We start from the raw sequence: 23,097 nt of genomic DNA on the forward strand, positions 1-23,097 counted from the left end.
ATGTGTTACTGAGATAGCATGCAGCTGGTGGGAAAATGTAACAGCGAACAAAGATGTGTATTAAAAGACTGAATCTGCTATTGTATTCGAACTGATATGAAACCTTGAAGAAGTAACTTTACAGAAAGACATTATGTCTGACCAGGTGGATAGCAAGGCCGTATTGTTACCAGAGGAAAACTTTTTTTAAATATACAGCATCAGCAGTTTTTATGAATAGAGAACTGTAAGCTAAAGTGATGTAGGTGCCCTGTGACATACCACGTCAGTAAGGTGGGCACAGCTTGAATGTTAAACCTATATAAAATTGTGTGCTTCCTGTTTCATGTTAGACAAAATTCTGTACTTGTACGTTTTTTGCCTCCTGGTGTACACTATTAAACTTTTGAATCTGAACCTCCTGTGTATTGAATTCTTAATTTTATTTAACAGGTATCATTCTGGGCAATGGTAGGATGCTGCTCAGGGCTAGCGTCATACCTGCCTGGGCCACATAATCCGAGAGCTCCACCATGTCTCTTTTCATTGTAGTCCAGGGAGGTGCATCTCAGGTCATTCACACCCACATGGACAATGACAGAGTCATATTTGTACTTTTTGTGGAGTGACCTGAGTGTGTGTGTTATGTGTCAGATTCTGGCACTTGACAGACAGCTGACTGTTACCTTCTCCTTATTCAACCTAGTGAGTGGGACATCAGTGTGCCTCACTATTGAGTCACCTATGACTATTGTACTGGACAGGCTGTTTTGTCTTAGGGGCTTAGGTTGAGGGGCACACTGTGTAGGTGAGCTATGTGTCTTGTGGTTTGTATTGTGTTGTGGTGGTCGAGTGCATTTCTGCCTTGGAGGTCTCTGCTGTTTGGGTAGATTTCTATTGACAGCCTCCGCGAAGGTGAGTGTGTGGTTTGTGTTTTTATGTGTGGGCTGTGATGGTGGGTGTTCTGGAGGGCTATGTGTTCCATGTGGTGTAGTGCAGGTGTTGACCTTCTCCTGTTGACCAGCTATTCCGGTCTTGGCTGGAGAGTGCATGGCTTCCAATTTGGAGATATAAGCGCATCTCTCACAAGTCTGAGTGTTAGGAGGTAAGAGGAGAGGGCTGTCTGTGTACATGAGGCAGTTGCTACACTGCCTCAGAATGCCCAAGTTCATCAGGTTGTGCTCCAGAATAATGTTAAATCTTCCAGACTGGCAAATTGAGGGTCTTTATACCTTGGTGTATTAAGGTGTCCTCACACTTTATCAACAAGCTGCCTGGGAAAAATGGGTCTGTAAGTATTACCACTGGCTACTCCTCCTGTACTTTACCTTTGAAGACAGTGGCAGAGGTGGAAAAGCACACAGAAACGTGCCCTTCCAGGAAATGGACAAATCATCCACTGCCTAAGCTTTTGGGTATGCGGGGCTCTGAAACAAAATTTTCTGACATATGCACTCATGCAAGTCTGCTGCTGTTCTGTTCAGTTAATCCATTAGTAGATTATCTCCTGAGACAATGGATACTGCCTTCAGTGTCACTTAATGGGCTACAGTCAATTCTCAAATCTTCAAAGACCATTCTGAACAGCTGAAAAAAATGGGTTATTTCCTTTTTGTTGATTAATCACAAGACAGTGGTGCTGCCTGTCACAATCCTTAGGATTCCTGTAATTTATGGAAATTTGCATTCTACTAGAGTATTTTGGATTACCAGAATCTGTCTCAGATATACATGTAGTTTGGCCTCCAACACAATCAAAGCGCTTGCACCTTCAGGCCCTATGAGTGGGCTACTCATGACTGGTCTGAAGTATCTGTAGTTAGGGTCTGTTTGTGGACAAGGGAAAAAGTGATATTCCTTTGCTCTCCTTGATTGCAGATACCCACCAGCTCAGTTTTCTTTCCAACCATGCTACTGCTGGGAGGGTATGAAGCAGTGAATGTGCGTCTTGAGTCAATGGGATGTTTGGAAGTTTTTGTCTATGTTGTGATCACTGGTGGTTGCAATACCTGGGATGAGCCTGAAAATGGCTCAGTGGGATCAGTGATCTACCCCAATAAACAGGGTTTTTCACCATGTGTACACATGCCCAGAAGACCATATGGTTGGTAGTCCTTCATGTGCTCTAGCATCCTCGCGATCTTCCTGGACATTGACATCAGTTTTGCAACACCAGCTAGAAAATGTCTAAGTGGCAATATTTAGCCCCAAGGAAGAAGAAAGAATCTTTGACAACTGGTTGTCAGTTCTCTGTAACTGCTCCAGTTTGGACTTCTGTAAATTCAGGATAAACCCCAGTTTCTGCAAGCATTGCAGAGTAAAGTAGAGAGCCTTTATGATCTCCTCCTTTGAGGTGCCTGCAGAAGACAAACGTCCAGATATATGCGCATACCTTTTGTCCAGCAACTGGTGACCACTGGTGCAAAGCATTTTGTTAAAATTCATGGATGTGAATAAGACAAAGGGTAAGGAAGTAACTTGGAAAGGTCTTTTTCCTGCCAAGAATCTTATGAATTCCCTGCCCTTTTTGTGAATGCAGGTTGTGTAGGTGCACATCTTTTAGATCCACTGTAGCCACAGATACTTTGGGACTTAAAACAGGATAAGGGATTGGAGGGTCAACATCTTGAATTTTTTTACTGAAAGAAACATGTTTAATTGGTACAAGCTCAGAATGGGTCTCCATGGACCAGTCTTTCTTGGAACATGAACAGCCTTGAGTAAAAGCCTTTTTTTTTCCTTCCTGTTGCTCTTAGGATACCTTCTATGGAACTTTGCAACAATAAACATAATATGGTATAAAAAGGTGCTCCTGTTCTGCCTGCAAGCTCATCATCTCCTTGCTCAGAGACTTTGTCTGTATGAAGTAATATTTTTCCATTCTTCCAGTCTAGTGGAGGGTCTTCCATATTTAATGGGGAGTTGGGAAGACTGAGGTCTGGGTCCTTGGGCCAATGCCTTCTAGGTTGTAATCTAGGACATTTAACAAACAATTGTCCACTCACATTCATTGTCATCCACAGCCACCAGGGGAAAGCCATCTTCATCCTGCTTAATGAGAAGATGGTTTTCAGTGGGTGGTGTGGATTAATTTTCATCATATAGATCTGCCCTGTGTTTGGCCCAGATGGACAAGCTTGAGTCATTGGACAGTATGGCCACTGGACAGGCTTCATCAGGTGTAAGCAGCTCTTTTGATGCCAGGCCCATGGGCTGAATAAGCACTTCCTTAGTAATGGTGTCCTGGGGCAACCACTGACTCTGCGTCTGGAACAAGACTTCCAATACAAGGTATCCTAGTGACAGCTGTCAGATGCCATGGATGAATGGTGAATGCATGTGGATTTAAACTGGTAGAAGCTTGCAACTTTCAAAGCATCACACCTAGCTGACAGTCATTGCAGATGTTGTACAAGGCTCATGGGTGATGCTTACAGAATAAATAGAGTTGTCATGCATGTGTTTTAAAGTTAATACATCTTCTATAAAAGCACACAATCTGCTTGTTCAACATCTTCATACCTCTGAATGGGCACATCTGGACCCCGGCAGACATTACTAAACTAAAAGCAAGAACTAGTAAAATAGTCCCCTAAGATAAAAGGTTCTACGCATTTCTAAGATGGATGCACATTGCGTAACAGGTTGATTAGAGCTCTGTCAGTGTGAAAACGTAAGAAATTGTTAAAAAAGCCAGTACAAGTTATCAGTTCAGGTAAAATTCAATAGCAATTACACAGCCTGGATGCCAGCAAAGAAAACTGAAGAACATAAGAAAAGTCAACCAGGAAAGGATATGAAAATGCTCTCGCTGGGGAGAACCTTGCAGCTGTTCAACAAAACGCAGGTCAATTTTTAGAAGATGGTTTCCATTAATTGAGAGAGGCATAAACAAACCAAATGCACTCTGATGTGTTTAAAATAAGCGAGACACTATAGGAATATATAAAGACAACTGATAAGACACTGGAGCAATTTATGAAGTCAACTGACAAAAGTCTGGAAAAAGTACACAAAGCTTAAAGTAGCTACTCAGATGAGCTGATTAAACTGTAGAAATGTGAATGAAATGAAAGGAAAGACTACCTAAGCATTAGACTTCTCAAGAAAAGCTACTTCAAAAATAGAGTTAGAAGACTGAGCACATAGAGAAAAATAAAGACTTGTCATTACACTAGAGAAAGTGTAAGGAATATATTGCATTCATTTTTCCTAAGTACAAATAAGCAATTACACCAATGTCCCACAGTACATTTGTTACTTTAAAATAAACATAGTGTGCATGCTCCAAATCTGACCATGAGAAATCAGCAGAGACCTATGTTAGTAATGATGCAATTATGCCATCAGAAACAGACGCTACTGATAAAATTGTTGCTGAAAGGAAAACTAAAAATTTGGGTCACCAGAGTACTTATAGAAAATGACTATCTGCTATACACCAGGCAGGAGAGAAGCAAGTTTACTTCAGCAATAGGGGGGTGTCAAGAGGCAAGTGTGAAATTCAAGTTGCTACATCTGTCTTCAGAAATTTTCTTTCTCAAGAATGATCAAAGATATTTAAGACGAACAACAGGCTAAGGAGGAAATAAAGTTTAGTCAACAATGAGTGAGTCAGCAAGCTGAAGGGTGTCTGCCTCTCAATTTTCTGGTAAAAACAAAGCTCACAAAGACTTGACCAGTGAAATGTTTCCATTGTTCTAAAGGAAAATGCCAAAGTAGCAGAAAAAGCCCAGGAGCGGATTAGAAGATTCAGGAGCACCTTAGATTTCAACTACAGATCAGTGTTGGGAGACTGACATGATTAGGAAGACCAGAAATGTGAATTAATGAATAAATGGGAGAAGCATCAGTCCCACTAGATATAGTTTAGATGTGTGATTTGTGGTTCTGCAAGAAGAACTGACTGAAAAATATACTGGTGTTAAACTGATGAGAGCACAGTAAAGTGCAAGTCCTACTTTATGTCCTTAACATTTAGGACAATGAAGGGACAGAAGTTGGTAATGGCATCAACCCCCTTTTTCTCCATTTTGTATATGGGGTTGGAGTGAGAGGGGTAGTTATCAATAATTGCTCTATATGCTAGAGATCGAATATTAAAGTACTTTCCTTAAGTTGTAATGTGTCCAGGCTTTACACAGTAACAAGACAAGAAAGACTGGAAAAAAAGTAGTTAAACTTGTGATCTGACATTGCAGAGGGAATATAAAAGTATACTGATCATATATATAGAATTAGAAAACAAATCCATTTTATAGAAGTGGATGTCTAGGCTACTGTCTTTAGTTTAAAATACAGATCTTTTAAGCAAACTGCCTTGACAAACAGTAGAAAATTATGAAAATAATGAAAACATGGGTGTTATTACTCCACTTGCAAAGTTTCTAGAAGTTTATTTCCAATAGTACCTGCTTTTAGCTGGAGACAATGAATCTGCAGGTGCAAGCAGCTAATCATGAAAGGTCTGAACAATGTGTTCTAAGTGAAACCTATAAGGGTTTTCTTCTTGCATTTGCAAATTTAATAGCTCTTGTTTTACTATCAGGTGCTTTAGTTGAATAACCACAGCAAGCAGCATCAAGCAATTAATTATAACTGGTCTTAACAGCCTGTTCAGATTGAAATCTACAAGGCACAATGTAAATAATTTTTAGAGAGATGTGAGTAATATGTTTAGTAAAAAATAAATGAAAGTCTGAAACTGTGGCAAATGATTAATTATATAACTAGTTGCCTTCACAGTATACTTAGGACTTCTACACATTAAGTGTAAAGTACAGTTGTGTACACTTACCATAAATGTAGATGTTAGTGTGCCTTCACTGTTGCAGTCATCACTGTAGGGTTCTTCCTGCCGGCAGGCAGCCCTCAGTCGGCCAGAATCCCAAAGTCTGGGTCCGGCGTTGGCTGTGTACTCACCCTCCCTGAGGTCAGTGCGCCAGGGGTACAAAGCTCCCAGCCGACGCCATGTTCTCCAGTTTTTCTTGCCCCAGACGTCAGGTACCCAAAAGTAAAGGCTAAAAGTAAAACAAAAATGTAACATACAACAAACCCCATACCCTGTAGCAAATACACCTCAGAAGAAGGGGTGAAGCAGGGAACTACACCAATAAAAGTATAAGAGGGGACAGAAGGGTGGGTAACCCAGACTGCAACAGTGAAGACACTCGAACATCTACATTTATGGTAAGTGTACACAACTGTACTATATTCATCGTGTTTCACTGTTGCAGTCATCACTGTAGGGTTGAATCCCAAAGTTGAAATAAAGGGAGGTGGTTATTGAGTAGAAAGGGCGGCTAGAAGGCCTTGTAAGACTGCAGAAGCAAAGCCCGCTCTAGACTTAGAATAAAGAGGGAGATTATAGTGCTTAGAGAAAGTATGCAATGAACTCCAAGTTGCAGCTTCCAAATATCTTTGGTAGGGACTCCCTTGAGAAAGGCAGCTGAAGTAGCAGCAGCTCTGATAGAGTGTGTCCTAATTTTTCCTGGGATTTGCTTTCCATGATGGGAGTAACAAAATCTGATTCAATGAGCAATCCATTTAGAAATGGTCTGTTTTGAAATAGCTTTGCCTTGGGAATTTGCTGCATAAGAAACACACAGTTGTTCAGTTTTCCTGATATACTTGGTTCTGTCCAGGTAAAAGTGAAGCTGCCTGTGCACGTTCAAAGAATGCAAGATCCTCTCCCCCTTATTTTGTGGATTAGGGAAAAAAGTTGGCAGGTGAATAGTTTGGTTTAAAGCCACTTTAGAAACCACTTTAGGCATGAAAGTAGGGTTAGTCCTCAAAGAAACCCTGTCTTGATGAAAAATAATGTAAGGTTCCACGGCCATGAGCACTTGTAACTCCGTGACTCTCCTGGCTGAAGTTAAAGCCAGTAGGATAACAGTCTTCCATGATAAATACTTTATATCAGATGTGGCAGCAGGCTCAAAAGGAGGCAGAGTAAGTTTTTCCAGGACATAATTGAGGTCCCACGCAGGAATGGGTGGTGTCCTAGGGGGCCTTAAATTCTTTGCTCCTCTGAGAAATTGTTTCAGAAGTGGATGTGAAAAAATTAGGAGGGTCTGTATTATAATGTGCAGAGATAGCTGGGGCATGTATTTTTATGGAGGAAAAAGATAAACCCTTATCAATGGAATATTTGGAATTTGAGGATCTGATTCCTGAGCATGCATCCAGGTGCAAAATATCTTCCATTTACCTTCATAAGATTTCCTAGTGGTAGGCCTTCTGGCTTCTAAGATAACATCCATAACCTGTTTGGAAAGGGTAGGATTAATCATAGACCCTGAATATGCCAGGCTGCCAGGCTGAGAGTTTTGATATGAGAGTGCAGGACCTGGCCCTGATGTTGAGACAAAAGATTTGGAATCTGAGGTAGAATCCAAGGAGGTTCCTGGGATAGATTTATCAGTGTTGAGTACTAAAATTGTAGAGGCCAATTCGGGGCTAGTAAGTTCAGCTTTGGTTTGTCCTGTTTTATTTTTAATAACACCCTTGGTAGAAGAGGTAGTGGTGGAAAGGCATACCCTGAGAGGTTCCTCCAACTGAATGAGAGCATATCCACTTTCCATGCTAGCTTGTGATATGTCCTTGTGCATAAAATCTGTAACTGGTAGTTGTGGGGAGATGCAAATAGATCTATGTCCGGGCAGCCCCAGGCTTCTGTAATCATCTTGAATATTTGGGTATCTAGCATCCACTCCTGTGGGTCTGACAGGTTCCTGCTCAGGCTGTCTGCCAGAGTGTTTTGTTTCCCTGGCAGGAATTGAGCTTGTAGGTCCTCTTTGCAAGCTAGTGCTGTGTTCCAGAGTCATGGCTAGTCTGCAAAGGGGGTAGGAGTGTGTACCCCCTTGCTTGTTTATGTACCACATAACTGTGGTGTTGTCTGTTCGCATCAGTAGCTGCCCTGGCTGTAAAAGATCCCTGAAAGCCAAGAGGGCATTCTGCACAGCTAACATCTCTTAAATTGATATGAAGATGCTTCTGTTCCTCTGTCCAAAACCCTTACAGGCCTTTCCCCTGCAAGTCGGCTCCCCATGCATAATCCGAGGCGTCTGTGGTTATCACTTGGTAGGCTGGAGGTAGACTGAAGGCTTTCCCTTTGTTTTGAAGACATGCCATGGCCCACCAATGGAATTCCTTTTGTAGGCAAGGCAAGACAGCAATCGGTGTTTCCAGACTGTGACAATGCTGGGACCATATGCTTTTTAAGTACCATTGTATCTTCCTCATATGCAGTCTTGCATATGGTATGAGTAGGAGGCAGGAAGCCATGTAACCCAAAGCCTGCAGGAATTTCCTTGCAGTTAGGCGAGACATCAACGCCAGGCTTTTGAAAGTTGAAGCCAGCTGTAGTTGTTTTTCTGATGTCAGGAATGCCATCTGGGTTGTTGTGTTTAAAAGAGCACCCAGGAAAGTTATCTCTTGAGTGGGTGTCAAATTTGACTTTTTTACGTTCACAGTGAATCCCAGGTACTTGAGTAGATTCTGAACAAGTTCCAGGTGCTGGAGTAAAATGTCCTTGCTGTCTGCTTGAATAAGGCAGTCGTCCAGATAAGGGTAAATTTGAATTCCCTTGAGTCTGCAGTAAGCTACTACTGGTGCCAGGCACTTGGTAAAGACCCTGGGTGCAGTAGACAAGTTAAAGGGCAGCGCAGAGAATTGGTAATGTTTCAAGCCTGCCTTGAACCTGAGGTATTTTCTGCACTCCTGTCTGATAGAAATGTGTAGATAAGCCTCCTTTAAATACAATGTCAACATCCATGCATTCTTGCTCAACATTGGCAGGAGCTGCTGCAGAGTAAGCATCTTGAACTTTGGTATCTCCAGGAAAGTATTTAAGACTGACAGATCCAGGATGGGTCTCCAAGTATTTTGCTTTCTGGGAACTAGAAAGAGTCTTGAATAAAAGCCTGGTCCCGTGTCTGAATTTGGAACCAGTTCTATGGCCCTCATAGCCATGAGGGACCTCACCTGTTTTAAATGCCTCTGCCCATTGAGTTTTTGGTAGGTCTGGCCATCCATTTGGTTTTGGTAAGGTGTGAAAGTGGAATTTGTAATCTCTTAAAACTACATCCAGAACCCACTTGTCTTGGGTTATGTAAGTCCAATTTCGGTAAAAAATAGAAAGTTTTCCTCCCAGAGGAGCTTCCAGGAGAGAGGTTCCTGGAGCCATGCAGGGGGAGTCATTGAGCCTGTTTCCTATAAGGTTGAGACCTATCTTCTGCACCCCTGGGGGTGGAAGCACTCCACTGTCTAGGTCTATAAGATGTCTGTGCTTGGGCCCTCCCTCTGGGGTGCCTATATCAACCCCTCTGAGGCCTGGAGCTGGGAAAGGACCAATTTTTAGCTGGCCAATTTCTGCTAAATCTAGGAGGCTGAACTTGTAAGAAATCCTTAACCGTTTGCATGGATTTTGCCTTATCCTCCATTTTCTTTATAACCTCTTCAGCCTTAGATCCAAACAAAACATTACGTTGAACAGGAGCATCCAGTAATTTTGTTTTCACTTGATCAAGCAAATTTTGTTCCTTTAACCAAGCATGCCTTCTAATGACCGTGCCAGTGGCAGCCGCCCTGCAAGAGGCCTCCAAAGCATCAAAACCACAGTGTAAGGTATGTTTCCCCACCTGCTCAGTAGCATGCATCAAATCTTGTAATTCCTTATTGTCTGCACATGCAGAAATGGTACACAGTTTTTGTTTCATAACAGACAAAAGGTATTGCTGATATTTCAACATATGAAATTGACAATTTAAAGCTCTAATAGATAAAGTAGCAGAAGTGTGCACTTTTTTGCCCCATCTCTCCAAAGCTCTAGAATCCTTATCTGACGGAATAGGGTTCTTAGCAGTGGCAGCCTTAACACCCTTAGGACCCTGAGAAATGGTTTCTGGATCAGCAGTAGGATTTTTAAATAGAAACTGGTGGGAGTCAGGGACTCTGTAATATCTATCAGGCTTAGCAGGGGCTGGAGGAAAGAAGTCAGGAGTTAAATTAGACTCAGAAAAGACATCATCCACAATATCCAAAATAGGAGGAATAGCAGGGGTCTGTGTTGGGGAAGAAGAAGGAAATCCCTAAGCCTTCTCTTAGATTCAGAGTACTCCTGTCCTTCCCAGTGAAAATGTTCCCTCATGTCATGTAAAGTTTCCCCAAAAGAATAATCCTCAGGAGGAGAAGCTGAAGGAATGGATTCCTCAGCATCAGAATCCTCATAAGGAGGGAAAGTATAATCCTGTTCAGAGGAAGACACTGAAGAGATAGATGCCTGATCAGAGGATTCATAATCCAATTCTTGTCTTGGCCTTTTGTCTGGAGAAGGATGTGAACCCCTAATCATAGTTAGCAAGTCCTCTGCCATTTTAAGCATTTGTTTTTGAGATTTAGGTCCTGGATCAGAGGAGGCCTGGGCTTGAGTCTTTGTTTTAGAAGGAGTCTTTGCCTTTGCCTGAAGCTGCGTAGGCCTGAAAACCCCCTCGGAAGCCGGTACCTGCACAGCGGCTCTGGAACCATCCGAGGGAGAATTATCCGAAGGTCCTACACCTGTAGTATCCGAAGGCCTAGTTGGCTCCTCATGGGAGTCCATTTCGGCAAACGGTTCTGTAATGGCCGACGACAGGGGCTGCAAAAGCGCCTCACTGATGACGGCCGAACCGGCAGCTGGTTCTGATTGCAAACTGTCGTCTGATTTGGACCTCGGAGGCCTATCCTTATCCTTGCGCCTTTTATGAACTCCGGTAGTCGGAAGTGTGTCCGACGACATGTTATAATTAAATCACCTCCCAAAGTAATGAAAGGCAAAATCGTATCTCCGTTTGATAGTACGTTGATTAAATCTAGCACAAAACCGGCAACTAGCTACGCCGTGGTCAGGGCCTAGAAAAGGAATACAGTAAGAGTGAAAATCTTTATGAGGTATTTGCTTCCCACATGAAATACAATTAACTTTTTCTGACATCGGTCTGGAGCAAGAAAAAAGTTTCCCCAACGGGGTACTTAGCTTTGAAAAGAAGAATGTCTTCGGAATGAAGCACCAAAAAATAACAGGAGTCAGCCGACCGGCACTTGCGAACTGCTTCCACTGCGCGGCAAGAAAGACTGGAGAACATGGCGCCGGCTGGGAGCTTTGTACCCCTGGTGCACTGATGTCAGGGAGGGTGAGTACACAGCCGATGCCGGACCCAGACTTTGGGATTCTGGCCGACCGAGGGCTGCCTGCCGGCAGGAAGAACCCTACAGTGATGACTGCAACAGTGAAACATGGTGAACATCTGCATAATTTAATTTATTTAAGATTAATCAGTGCATTTTCTTAAGGTTAAACATTAATGTTTACTGAAAACGCGTAAGCTGCTTTTCACATCTGGGAGGGGAATAAGGACAAAATAAAAACAGAAAAAGTACAGTTATCATAAATGTAGATGTTGGAGTGTATTCACTGTTGCAGTCATTACATTTGGGTTATCTGCTTGCAGGTAGCCCTCAGTTGGCCTGATTAACAAAGTCCTGGGTCCTGCGTCGGTTGCTGTCCCTTCGTCCATGACGTCAGGTCATCAGGGGTATAAAACATGCAGCCGACGCCATTACATCAGTTTTTCTTGCCCCAGATGTCAGGTGCCCCCCTAATGAGAAGCAATTAAATATAAAAGTACAATGATGTACCTCCAACAACAAAGCAAATACACCAAAAAGGCTTTTAAGCAGAGAAAATGAAAGTAGGGGAATAGCCAAAATAAGTTAGGGGGCTGGAGGGAGGGTAACCAGGACTGCAACAGTGAATACACTCAAACATCTACATTTATGGTAAGTGTACACAACTTACTATGTTCTTCGTGTTTCACTGTTGCAGGCATTACATTTGGGTAGATTCCCAAAGCTATGGTTGGGAGGAGGAATTTAGATAGCATTAGGACCAGCTATAATGCCCTGAAAGACTGCAGTGGCAAAGCCAGCTCTGGATTTATAGAAAATTGGCAAATGATAATGCTTGGTGAAAGTATGTACAGAACTCCAGGTAGCAGCTTCTAGGATGTCCCTGGTAGGGACACCTCTGAGAAAGGCTGTAGAGGTAGATGCAGCCCTGGTGGAGTGAGGTCTGATCCCCTGGGGGATAGGTTTTCCATGGTGCTTATAGCAGAAATGAATGCAATGGCCAATCCATTTAGAAATGGTTTGCTTTGAAATAGGCTTCCCCTCTGCCCTGCAGCAAATGCCACCAGCAGTTGTTCAGATTTCCTTTGAGGTTTAGTCCTGTCCAAGTATAATCTAAGTTGTCTGTGCACATCTAAGGAATGCAGCATCTGTTCCCCTTTGTTCTGTGGACTGGGAAAGAAAGTTGGCAAATTAATGGACTGATTAAGAGCCACACTAGATACCACCTTGGGCATGAAGGATGGATTGGTTCTGAGGGACACCCTGTCTGCATGAAAGATGATGAAAGGCTCCACTGCCATAAGGGCCTGTAATTCAGATGCCCTTCTAGCTGGAGTGATTGCTAAAAGGAAAGCTGTTTTCCAAGAAAGAAATTTTAAGTCTGCAGTAGCAGCTGGCTCGAAAGGAGGAAGAGTGAGTTTCTCCAAAAGAAAGTTAAGGTCCCAGGCTGGGGTTGGAGCTCTCCTGTGTGGTCTCAAATTTTTGGCCCCTCTGAGGAAATACTTGAGCAGTGGATGAGAGAAGAGGGGAGGTTCTGTGTTATAATGAGCTCAAATGGCTGAGGCATGGATTTTAATGGAGGAAAAAGACAGGCCCTTGTGAAACATCTCAGTTAAGTATTGTAAAATCTGAGGTAAATTGAGCGCTACTGTGCTCATCCCTTGAAACTGGTTCCAGGAAAAGAATCTTTTCCATTTTTCAGCATAAGATTTTCTAGTACTATGCCTCCTTGCCTCTAAAATGATATCCATCACAGGTTTGCTGAGGGATGGTAAAGGAGAGATTATGTAATTAGCCAGGCTGCAAGGTTCAGTGTTAGAAGCTGAGGGTGCAGAATCTGGTTCTCCTGCTGGGACAGCAAGGAAGAAGTCTGAGGCATGTGCCATGGGGATAACTGTGACACACTGTGCAGGAGGGGGTACAAGTGTTGGTGTGGCCAGTCTGGAGCAATCAAAATCATCCTTGGTTTGTCCTGTTTGATTTTTAGTAGTAGTTTGGAGAGCAGAGACAGACAGGGGAAGGCATAAACCAATAGGTTTTTCCAGCTGAAGGACAGAGCATACACTTTCCAGGCTTCTTTTTGGGGAGTCCTTGTGCAAAATTTGTCCAATTGGTAGTTCTGGGGGGAGGCAAACAGGTCTATATCTGGGCTTCCCCCATTTGCTGGTCAACATGTTGAAAATCCTTGGTTCCAGTTTCCACTTGTTTAGATCCATGAGGTTTCTGCTCAGTCCGTCTGCCAGTGTATTTAATTTTCCTGGTAGGAATTGAGCTTGTAGGTACACACTTGGTAGCTCAAGGCTGTGTTCCACAATGCCATGGCTAGTCTGCAGAGAGGGTAAGAATGTGTACCCCCCCCCTGCTTGTTTATGTACCATATAACAGTGGTGTTGTCCGTCTTTACCATTAGTTGCCTGGAAGAACGTGGTCCTTGAAGGCTGTCAGAGCATTCTGTACAGCTAACATTTCTTTTTGATTGATATGCAGGTGCATTTGACTTGGATACCATTTGCCCTGAATGCACTTCCCTGCCAGGTGAGTCCCCCATGCATAGTCCGATGAGTCTGTTGTTAGGGTTTGGGCGGCAGGGGGTGGTGTGAAAGGTAGTCCCTAGTTTTGGTGGCAGGCCTCTGCCCACCAAAGGAACTCTAGGCATAGGCAAGGTATGATAGGAATCATTGCTTCTAGATCCTGAGAATGTTGACACCATAGGCTTTCCAGATACCACTGTAGTTTCCTCATACGCAGTCTTGCATATGGAATTAGAAGAATGCAGGAGGCCATGACCCCCAAGGTTTGCAGTATTTGTCTTGCAGAGAGTAGGGTTTTTGTGGCCACTTGTTTGAAGTAGATTGTCAAATGAATTTGTTTCTCTGGCATGAGATAAGCCATCTGGGAAGTTGTATTCAAGCTTGCTCCCAGGAATATAATTTGTTGACAGGGTACCAGGTGTGATTTCCTTTCGATTATGGTATACCCCAGACAAGTTAGAACATTTTGTACAAAGGCCAGATGATTCAAAAGTATGTCCTGGCTTTCTGCCTGAATTAGACAATCATCCAGGTATGGGTATATTTGAATATTTCTTTGCCTGCAAAATGCAATAACTGGAGCAAGGCACTTGGTCTATACCCTGGGTGCAGTAGATAAGCCAAAGGGCAGTGCAGAGAATTGATAGTGCATGTAGCCTGGTTTGAAGCGTAGATATCTTCTGCAAGATTCCCTGATTGGGATGTGCAGGTATGATTCTTTTAAATCTAGTTTTGCCAACCAAGCATCTTTGCCTAGCATAGGAAGTAATTGGTGAAGAGTCAGCATCTTGAATTTTGGAATCTCCAAAAAGGTGTTTACAGTAGACAGGTCCAGGATAAGATGCCATGAATTGTCTTTTCTGGGTACCAGGAAAAGTCTCGAGTAGAAACCTTGCCCCTTTTGTCCCTTTTCCTCTTCTGGTACCAGTCGAATAACCCCCATGCTTAAGAGAGAAAGTACTTGTTTTTGGGCCTCTGCCCACTGATTTAGGGGTAGGTCCGGCCACCCGCTTGGCATTGGCAACGTGTGGAAGTGAAATCTGTATCCCTGGGACACTATATTTAAAAACCCATTTGTCCTGGGTAATGAGTTCCCAGTTCTTTGCATGAAGAGCAATCTTTCCCCCCAAAGGGGCAGTCAGTTGATAAGTGCTTGGAAATTTTAAAAGGAAGTCAATGAGACAGTTTACCATAGGGGGGAGTCTTATTACTCCCAGATTTGGAAGTGGAGGCCCCCCACTGCTTAGTCCTGTGTGTCCCCTGGGACTGAAACCTGGGGGTTTTGCTGTGTCTGGGTTTTGCTTGAGAAGACCTGGAAGGGGCTGGAAAGGACCAATTCTTAGAGGGCCATTGCCTACTAAATCTAGGAGGCTGAACTTGTAAGAAATATTTAACAGTTTGCATAGATTTAGCTGTATCTTCCATCTTTTTATGAACTTCCTCAGCCTTGTTGCCAAACAGGCGGTCCTGAGTTAAGGGAGCATCCAACAGTTTAGCTTTAACATGATCAAGCAAAGATAGCCAAGCATGGCTTCTGAGCACAGACCCAGTGACAGCAGCCCTGCAAGAGGCCTCTAATGAATCAAAACCACACTGCAAAGTATGATTTCCAACTTGTTCAGCAGAATGCATTAAATCCTGTAATTCTTTATTTTCCACACAGTCAGGAATCAACATCATTTTCTGTTTAAGCAATCCAATAACTTGTTGGTGATACTTTAACATATGAAAATGGCAGTTTAAACCCCTAATGGTCGAGGTTGCATTAGTGTAAACCTTCTTACCCCATCTATCCAGCGCCCTGGAGTCTCTATCAGAAGGGGTAGGATTTTTAGCAGTAGAAGCCTTAATGCCCTTGGGCCCCTGTGAAATACTCTCTGGATCCATAACAGGATTTTTAAAACGGAACTTGTGTGACTCACGGACCCTGTAATATCTGTCAGGTTTTCTGGGAGCAAGAGGCAAGGAATCAGGGGCCAAACTAGATTCCGAAAAAGCATCATCAACAATGTCTAGTACAGGAGGAATAGCTAAAGGCCTGTGCTGAGGTAGGAGTAAGAAATCCCTAAGCCTCTTTTTTGAATCAGAAAAATCCTAGATTTTTGCTCCCTTAGAGTATGCAAGGTTTCCCCCCAAAAAAAATCCCCTGGAGGGGAAGCAGAGGGAATGGAGTCCTCTGCATCAGAATCCTCATAAGTAGATAAGGGCAAATCCAGATCATCAGAAGAATCAGAAAAAACAGAATCCTGGGCAGAAGATTCATAAACAACTTCAGTCCTAGGCCTCTTAGAAGGGGGGGGGGGGGACTACCCATGATTACTGTTATTAGATCTTCAGCCATTCTTATTTGTTTTTTAGGCATACAGGCTTGGGCATCGTTTTTTTAGGAATGGTTTGAGATTTAGGCCCAAGTGAAGAAGGAGGCATTGGTTTAATATGCAAGTCCATAGGCCTGAATACACCCTTAGAAGCCGGTGCCTGCACAGTGGCTCTGGACCCATCCAAGGTAGAGACATCCGTGGGTTCCATAGCTAAAGCATCTTGCGGCATACCGGACTAGGAATGGGTCTCAGTAGAGGCCTGCGAATCAGAAGTAGCGGGTATCAGGGGCTGCAAAAGCACTTCGCCGGGATTTGCGTTTTGTCGGAATCCCGGTAGTCGGATGGCTAACCAATGACATTTCTGGATAATTAAACCGAGAACCGAAATATTTAGAGGTGAAAATATACCAACGATGGATAGTGCGCTGATTAAATAAAGCAAAAAACCAACAGCAAGGTACGTTGTGGTTAGGCAAGGAATACAGTACGAATGAAAATCTTTATGAGGTATTTGCTTTCCACAAGTAATGCAATTATTAACTTTTACTGACATCGGTAAGGAGCAAGAAAACGTTTCCCCAATGGGGTACTTAGCTTTAGTTGAAGACTTCAGTTCTGAAACTCGAAAATGAAAATTTCAGGAGTCAGCCGACTGGCACTTGCGAACTGCTTCTGCTTCAGGCACCGCACGGCAAGAAAGACTGATGTAATGGCGTCGGCTGCATGTTTTATACCCCTGACAACCTGACGTCATGAAAGAAGGGACAGCAACCAACGCAGGACCCAAGACTTTGTTAATCAGGCCGACTGAGAGCTACCTGCAAGCAGATGACCCAAATGTAATGACTGCAACAGTGAAACACGAAGAACATCTGAGTAAGTGGGAACACATGCTCTAAAATGAGTTATGGCATAATTAATCTTAACTGGTAATGTCCATGGGAACAGCCATTGATCTGGGAAAACTGCTCCTATTTTGAAGAGTAAACTTCCTTTTCGGAAAGTGTAGATAGTTTTGGGGTCCTTGCTATGAGTAAACCCGGGATGGGGGGGGGGGTTGAAAATGTATTTAGATTTTTACTGAATTGAAAAGTCTGAGAACATGTAACATGGAATCAAAAAGACATGAGAAGAAGTAACTACATAAAAGGTCAGCCCGCCAGACATTAGTGTGAGCATGTTAACTGCAAGTTGAAAATATAGTTTCAAAAGAACTGCCACATATAATAGGTCAGAAATTATAGCTTTTTATCAAAATGTTTTTGTCAATATTAAACTAGAAATGTAAATAATTTTACAAGGAAAAAAAAAAATCTCAGAGAGTGAATTATATTGTCTACAACGCAAACAGCTATATTACAGGTTGCACATATGAATAGAAATCATCGTGTGAATGAAACAAATAATTCCAGGGAGGACATTCAGTGCAATATCAGGGACAACATGAAAAGAAGAGTAATACAGACTGCTATAGGAACTCCAACAGTAACAGAAAAGGGAAAAGTCAATAATGACAGATTTGTGTTAGTAAGAGGTCATTAGCAGGAGAGGAAGTTTATGCAGCCATATATTTGTATTCTATCCAAACCTACTACTATGGAGCTTAGCAGAATTTAGAGAGAAATAATAAACTTTCAAGCAGGGTGTATTATTCATAGTGGAGGAATGGAATCCAATTTGAAATTACGAGGATGTATCAGAGTCTGAATGGCCTAGAAGGGAAAATAACAAAAAAGAGTTGATTTCAGGAGAAGCATATGAAAATATTTGGTATGGAAGATATAAATTCAGTAGTAAGAACTCTGACAGAATTTACACACTACTCCCCAAGATACAATAAATGGGATAGAGCCAATACAAATTATATTTCACAGGAGAATGTGTTTAATTGAAAGCTTTGAAACCCATTCAATAACTATACTAGATCATGCACTGACAAAAATAAAAATAAAGATACAGTGTAATGGTGTAAGAATGAGACAATGCTGCAGTCCTACCTACCCGTTAGGAAGAAAGAAGTAGTAGATATGATACGTTATTAGGAAAGATTGAAATTACTTGAGAAGAGATAGCTAGTGAGTGGGATAAAATACAGAGGAATTTATATATATGGTTGAAATAAGAGAAACAGAAATGGGAAAGAAACAAAGTTATGTACTTACCATAACGCTCCACCTGTATTGTGCATTTTCATTCCTCAACTGTTAGGTTCAGACCTGATCCTCGGATCCAACTCGGCCATTACTTTAGCTCATGCCAACCAAAAAGCTCTCAAACTCCTCCCTTACCCATAATAAACCAACACTTAACATACCTCAGATCTTCTTTGCTGTTTGACACAGAGTAGGAAGAAAATACAGTTGTGTACACTTATCATAAATGTATATGTTAGGGTGTATTCCCTGTTGCAGTCCTGATTTGTGGGATTTCCTCCTGTGGAAGCCCTTGGCCAGCCTGACTACCAGAGTAAAAATCTCCCTCCTCCTAAGTCTGGCGGATGTCCTATTAGATGTCTGTACTCTTTGGTATAACAAGAGCCAGCAGACACCATCACATCAGTTTTTCTCTTGCCCCCAGAAGCCAGGACCCCCAGGATGAACACAATACAAGGAACAAAGGCAGAAAATGGGCCCTATAGGGAAAACACCCATGGTGTCCTCTGGTTAGTGAAGATGGAATCAGACTACTACTGTAGGCAAAGGGGGGGGAAAATGGAGGTTAAGAAGACTGCAACAGTGAATACCCTCAAACATCTACATTTACAGTAAGAGTACACAGCAGTACTATTCTCATGTTTCACTGCTGCAGTCCTGACTTGTGAGATGATTCCCAAGCCAGAGTTGAGAGTGGAAGGAAGATTATGGGGAAGAGTGGATGCCCTGTATGACGACAGTGGCTAATCTTGCTCTACACTTGGAGAAGGCTGACAAGTGGTAGTGTTTGGTAAAGGTATGCACAGATGACCAGGTACCACTTATCAACATGTCTTTGGTAGGGACTCCTTTCAGGAAGGCAACAGACATAGCAGTGGCCCTAGTAGAGTGAGTCTCGACAGCTTCAGGTGGCTTTTTACCATGAAGGCTGTAACAAAAGGAAATACAGTGAGAGAGCCACTTGGAGATAGTCTGCTTGGAAAAGTACAGTTTTGTACCTACCATAAATGTAGATGTTCGAAGATCCACATTGCTGCAGTCATAACCTGTGGGTAGTCCGCTGTCCTCGGTCGGCCCGAATACCAAAGTGTTAGGCTGGCGTCGGTCATGGTCGCTCAGATCTGACGTCAATACGCCGTGGTACTAAAGCGCATGACCGACGCCATATACTCAGTCTTTCTTACCCCAGATGTCAGAAGGCCTAAAAAAGAAAGGCCATAGCCAAAAACAGAAAAATACCCAAACACCAATGTAGAAACAATAGTTACCCCACAAGCCACACAGCCACCCCAAACTACAGAGGGGAAGGAGGGAGGGTAAATTGGACTGCAGCAATGTGGATCTTCGAACATCTACATTTATGGTAGGTACAAAACTGTACTATGTTCTTCATCTTACATTGCTGCAGTCATAACCTGTGGGTAGAATCCCAAAGCAAAGATAAAGGGAGGTTGGCAAAATCAGAAAGCATTAGGAGCTGCTAACATGCCCTGTAAAACTGCAGTGGCAAACCCAGCCCTAGATTTGGAATAAAGAGGGAGATGGTAATGTCTAGAAAAAGTGTGCACTGAACTCCAAGTAGCTGCTTCCAAAATATCCTTAGTAGCTACTCCCCTTAAAAAAGCAGTAGAAGTGGCAGTCGCCCTAGTGGAATGAGGTCTGATTCCAGCCGGAACCTCCTTACCATGATGAGAATAACAAAAAGCAATACAATGGCCAATCCACTTAGAAATAGTTTGTTTTGAAACAGGTTTTCCTTGTGAACCCAAGGCAAAAGAAATGAATAACTGTTGAGACTGCCTGAACCCTTTAGTTCTGCTCAAATAACACAACTGCCTGTGAATATCCAAAGAGTGCAAAATTTTTTCCCCTTTATTTTGGGGATCAGCATAAAATGTAGGAAAATGAATAGATTGGTTTAAGGCCACATTAGAAACAACTTTAGGCATAAAAGTAGGGTTAGTACGCAGGGAGACCCTATCCTTATGAAATATCAGGAAGGGTTCAACTGCCATCAGAGCCTGTAATTCAGATACCCTTCTAGCAGATGTAATGGCCAACAAAAAAGCAGTCTTCCAAGACAAAAACTTCAACTCCGAAGTAGCTGCAGGTTCAAAAGGAGGTAAAGTGAGCTTTTCCAACACAAAATTGAGATCCCAGGAAGGAGTAGGAGCTCTACGTGGGGGTCTTATGTTCTTTGATCCTCTAAGAAATTGCTTAAACAAAGGGTGAGAGAATAAAGGTGGGTCACAGTCATCGTGAGCAGAAATGGCTGCAGCATGAACTTTTACAGAGGAGAAAGACAAACCCTTGTCTAATAATTCTGTAAGATACTGAAGTGAAGCACTCAAATTAGGCACTGAAACATCAAAGCTTTGTTTTGCTCCAAAGAAAAAATCTCCTCCATTTATCAGCATAAACTTTCCTTGTACTAGGCCGTCTGGCCTCCAAAATGACATTCAAAACTTGTTGAGGAAGCTGCGACCCTCCAGGGTCTAAAACAGAATACGCCAGGCTGTCAGATGCAGGGACTGAATCCTGACATTGCGGAAATGATTGCTTGCCTGGGACAAAAGGTGTGGAATTGATGGCAAAGGCCAAGGAGGCTCCCGTACTAAACTCCTCAGCAGAGGGTACCAGTGCTGACGTGGCCAATCTGGAGCTATTAGAATCATGCAAGGCTTGTCCTGTCTGACCTTCAAGAGCACCTTGGGAAGGAGAGGCAGAGGAAAGTCATAGACGTGAAGGTTGTTCCAACTGAATGATAGAGCATCCACTTTCCAAGCTTTTGGGTGAAACAGCTTTGTGCAAAACTTTGGCAGTTGGAAATTTAGTGGAGAAGCGAACAGATCTATGTCTGGAGTCCCCCAAGCCACCATCAACTGTTGAAATACATGAGGATCCAATTTCCACTCGTGGGGATCCACCATCTGTCTGCTCAAAACATCTGCTAAGGAGTTCTGTGCTCCTGGCAGAAACCTTGCCTGAAGAGTGAGGTGCAAACTGAGAGCAGTCTCCCACAAAATCATAGCTTGTCTGCAAAGAGGGTACAAATGGGTTCCCCCTTGCTTGTTGATGTACCACATGACTGTTGTGTTGTCTGTTTGAATCAACACCTGTCCTGGTTGAAGTAGATCCTTGAAAGCCATCAGTGCAAATTGGACTGCTAACATCTCCATGTTGATATGCAAATGTTGTAGTCTGGGAGGCCACGTGTCTTGAACCCATTTCCCATTGAAGTGTGCTCCCCAAGCCATGTCTGAGGCATCTGTCGTTAAGATCTGACTCGCCTCTGGTCGGGTCACAGAGAGTCCCTTGTTTAGGTGACATTCCTGAGCCCACCACAAAATTCCCTTTGGATGCAAGGTATTATCTGAATGACAGTGTCCAAATCGTGGCAGTGTTGAGTCCATACGCTTTTGAGATACCATTGTAGCTTCCTCATATGCAGTTTGGCATTGGGAAGCACCAGAATACAAGATGCCATGAACCCCAAGGCCTGAAGGACTGTCCTTGCAGTCAGCCTGGACCGTAGAGATAATTGCTGGAAGTAAAGGGAAAGATTTCTTTGTTTGTCCGGGGTCAAAAACGCCATCTGAGAGGCTGTATTCAGTCTCACACCCAGAAAGCACATGTCCTGAGAGGGTACTAGACTGGACTTTATTTCGTTCACAGAATACCCTAGGCACCTTAACACTGCCATAACATACTGTAGATGGTGAAGTAACTTGACTTTGTCTTGAGCAAGAATCAGGCAATCGTCCAGATAAGGATAAATTTGTATTCCCCTTAATCTTAAGAAAGCTATCACCGGAGCCAGGACCTTTGTGAACACCCTGGGTGCAGTAGATAAGCCAAAGGGCAATGCAGAGAACTGATAATGAAAAGTACCAGCCAGCAGGAACCTCCTGCAGCTGGGCCTGATAGGAATGTGAAGATAAGCCTCTTTGAGATCCAGAGTTACCATCCAGTGATCTTTGCCTAGCAGAGGCAGAAGCTGCTGTAAGGTTAACATCTTGAATTTTGGAATGTCCAGGTATTTGTTGAGAATAGACAAATCCAGAATTGGCCTCCAAGTGTTTCCTTTCTTTGGTACAAGAAACAGGCGAGAATAAAATCCTAGGCCTACTTCTGATGGAGGGACCCCCTGGATAGCCCCCATTTTTAAAAGTAAAGAAATCTGCTTGTGAGCCTCCAACTTTTGTTGAGGAGGAACGTCTGGCATGCCTTTGAAAGGAGGCAAGGTGTGAAAATAAAACTTGTAGCCTCGATCTATAATGTCCAACACCCATTTGTCCTGGGTGACTAAAAGCCAATTTTGCCTGAAAAGTGCCAACTTTCCTCCCAGAGGAGCTGCCAGACAGGAAGGATCTGGCAGCTGGAAATACAGGTCATTGGGTCTGTTTACGAAAAGGCTGACCCCTGCCCTCACCTGAAGATTGTGCAGGGGAACTCCACGTCCTAGGTCTGAAAGAACCCTGAGCATGAGCTCTGCCCCTAGACTGTAAATCAGAAGAAGGATAAGCCCCATCCCTTAGCAGGCCAATTTCTGCTAAACTTAGGGGGCTGCACCTGTAAAAATTCCTTAACTGTCTGCATGGACTTAGCTTTGTCTTCCATTTTTTTCAAAACCGACCCCACAGGAGAACCAAACAGAACTTCAGATTGAAGGGGAGCATCCAAAATTCGAGCTTTAACATGCTCTGACAAATTCTGATCCTTAAGCCAGGCGTGTCTACGAATAACTGAACCAGTGGCAGCCACCCTGGAAGAAGCCTGAAGAGCATCAAAACCACACTGCAAAGAATGCTTACCCACCTGGTCAGAGGCATGAACTAAATCTTGCAATTCCTTACACTCTATACCCTCTGCCAAAGCATCTACCTTAGATTTTAACTGACTTAAGAGAAAATTCTGGTACTTCAGCATATGAAACTGGCAATTCAA

At 43.1% G+C, this 23,097-nt stretch overlaps 1 protein-coding gene across 1 annotated transcript in view; it reads right to left on the bottom strand.

The window, feature by feature from the left end:
• ZHX3 (zinc fingers and homeoboxes 3) overlaps positions 1–23,097 on the bottom strand; it is a 436,276-nt gene that overhangs the window by 62,523 nt on the left and 350,656 nt on the right. The gene's annotated exons all lie outside the window — the stretch shown is intronic.

The sequence above is a fragment of the Protopterus annectens genome, chromosome 12.part0 (assembly GCF_019279795.1).
Source record: "Protopterus annectens isolate FY-2018-M chromosome 12.part0, PAN1.0, whole genome shotgun sequence".
Taxonomy (NCBI): Eukaryota; Metazoa; Chordata; order Ceratodontiformes; family Protopteridae; genus Protopterus; species Protopterus annectens.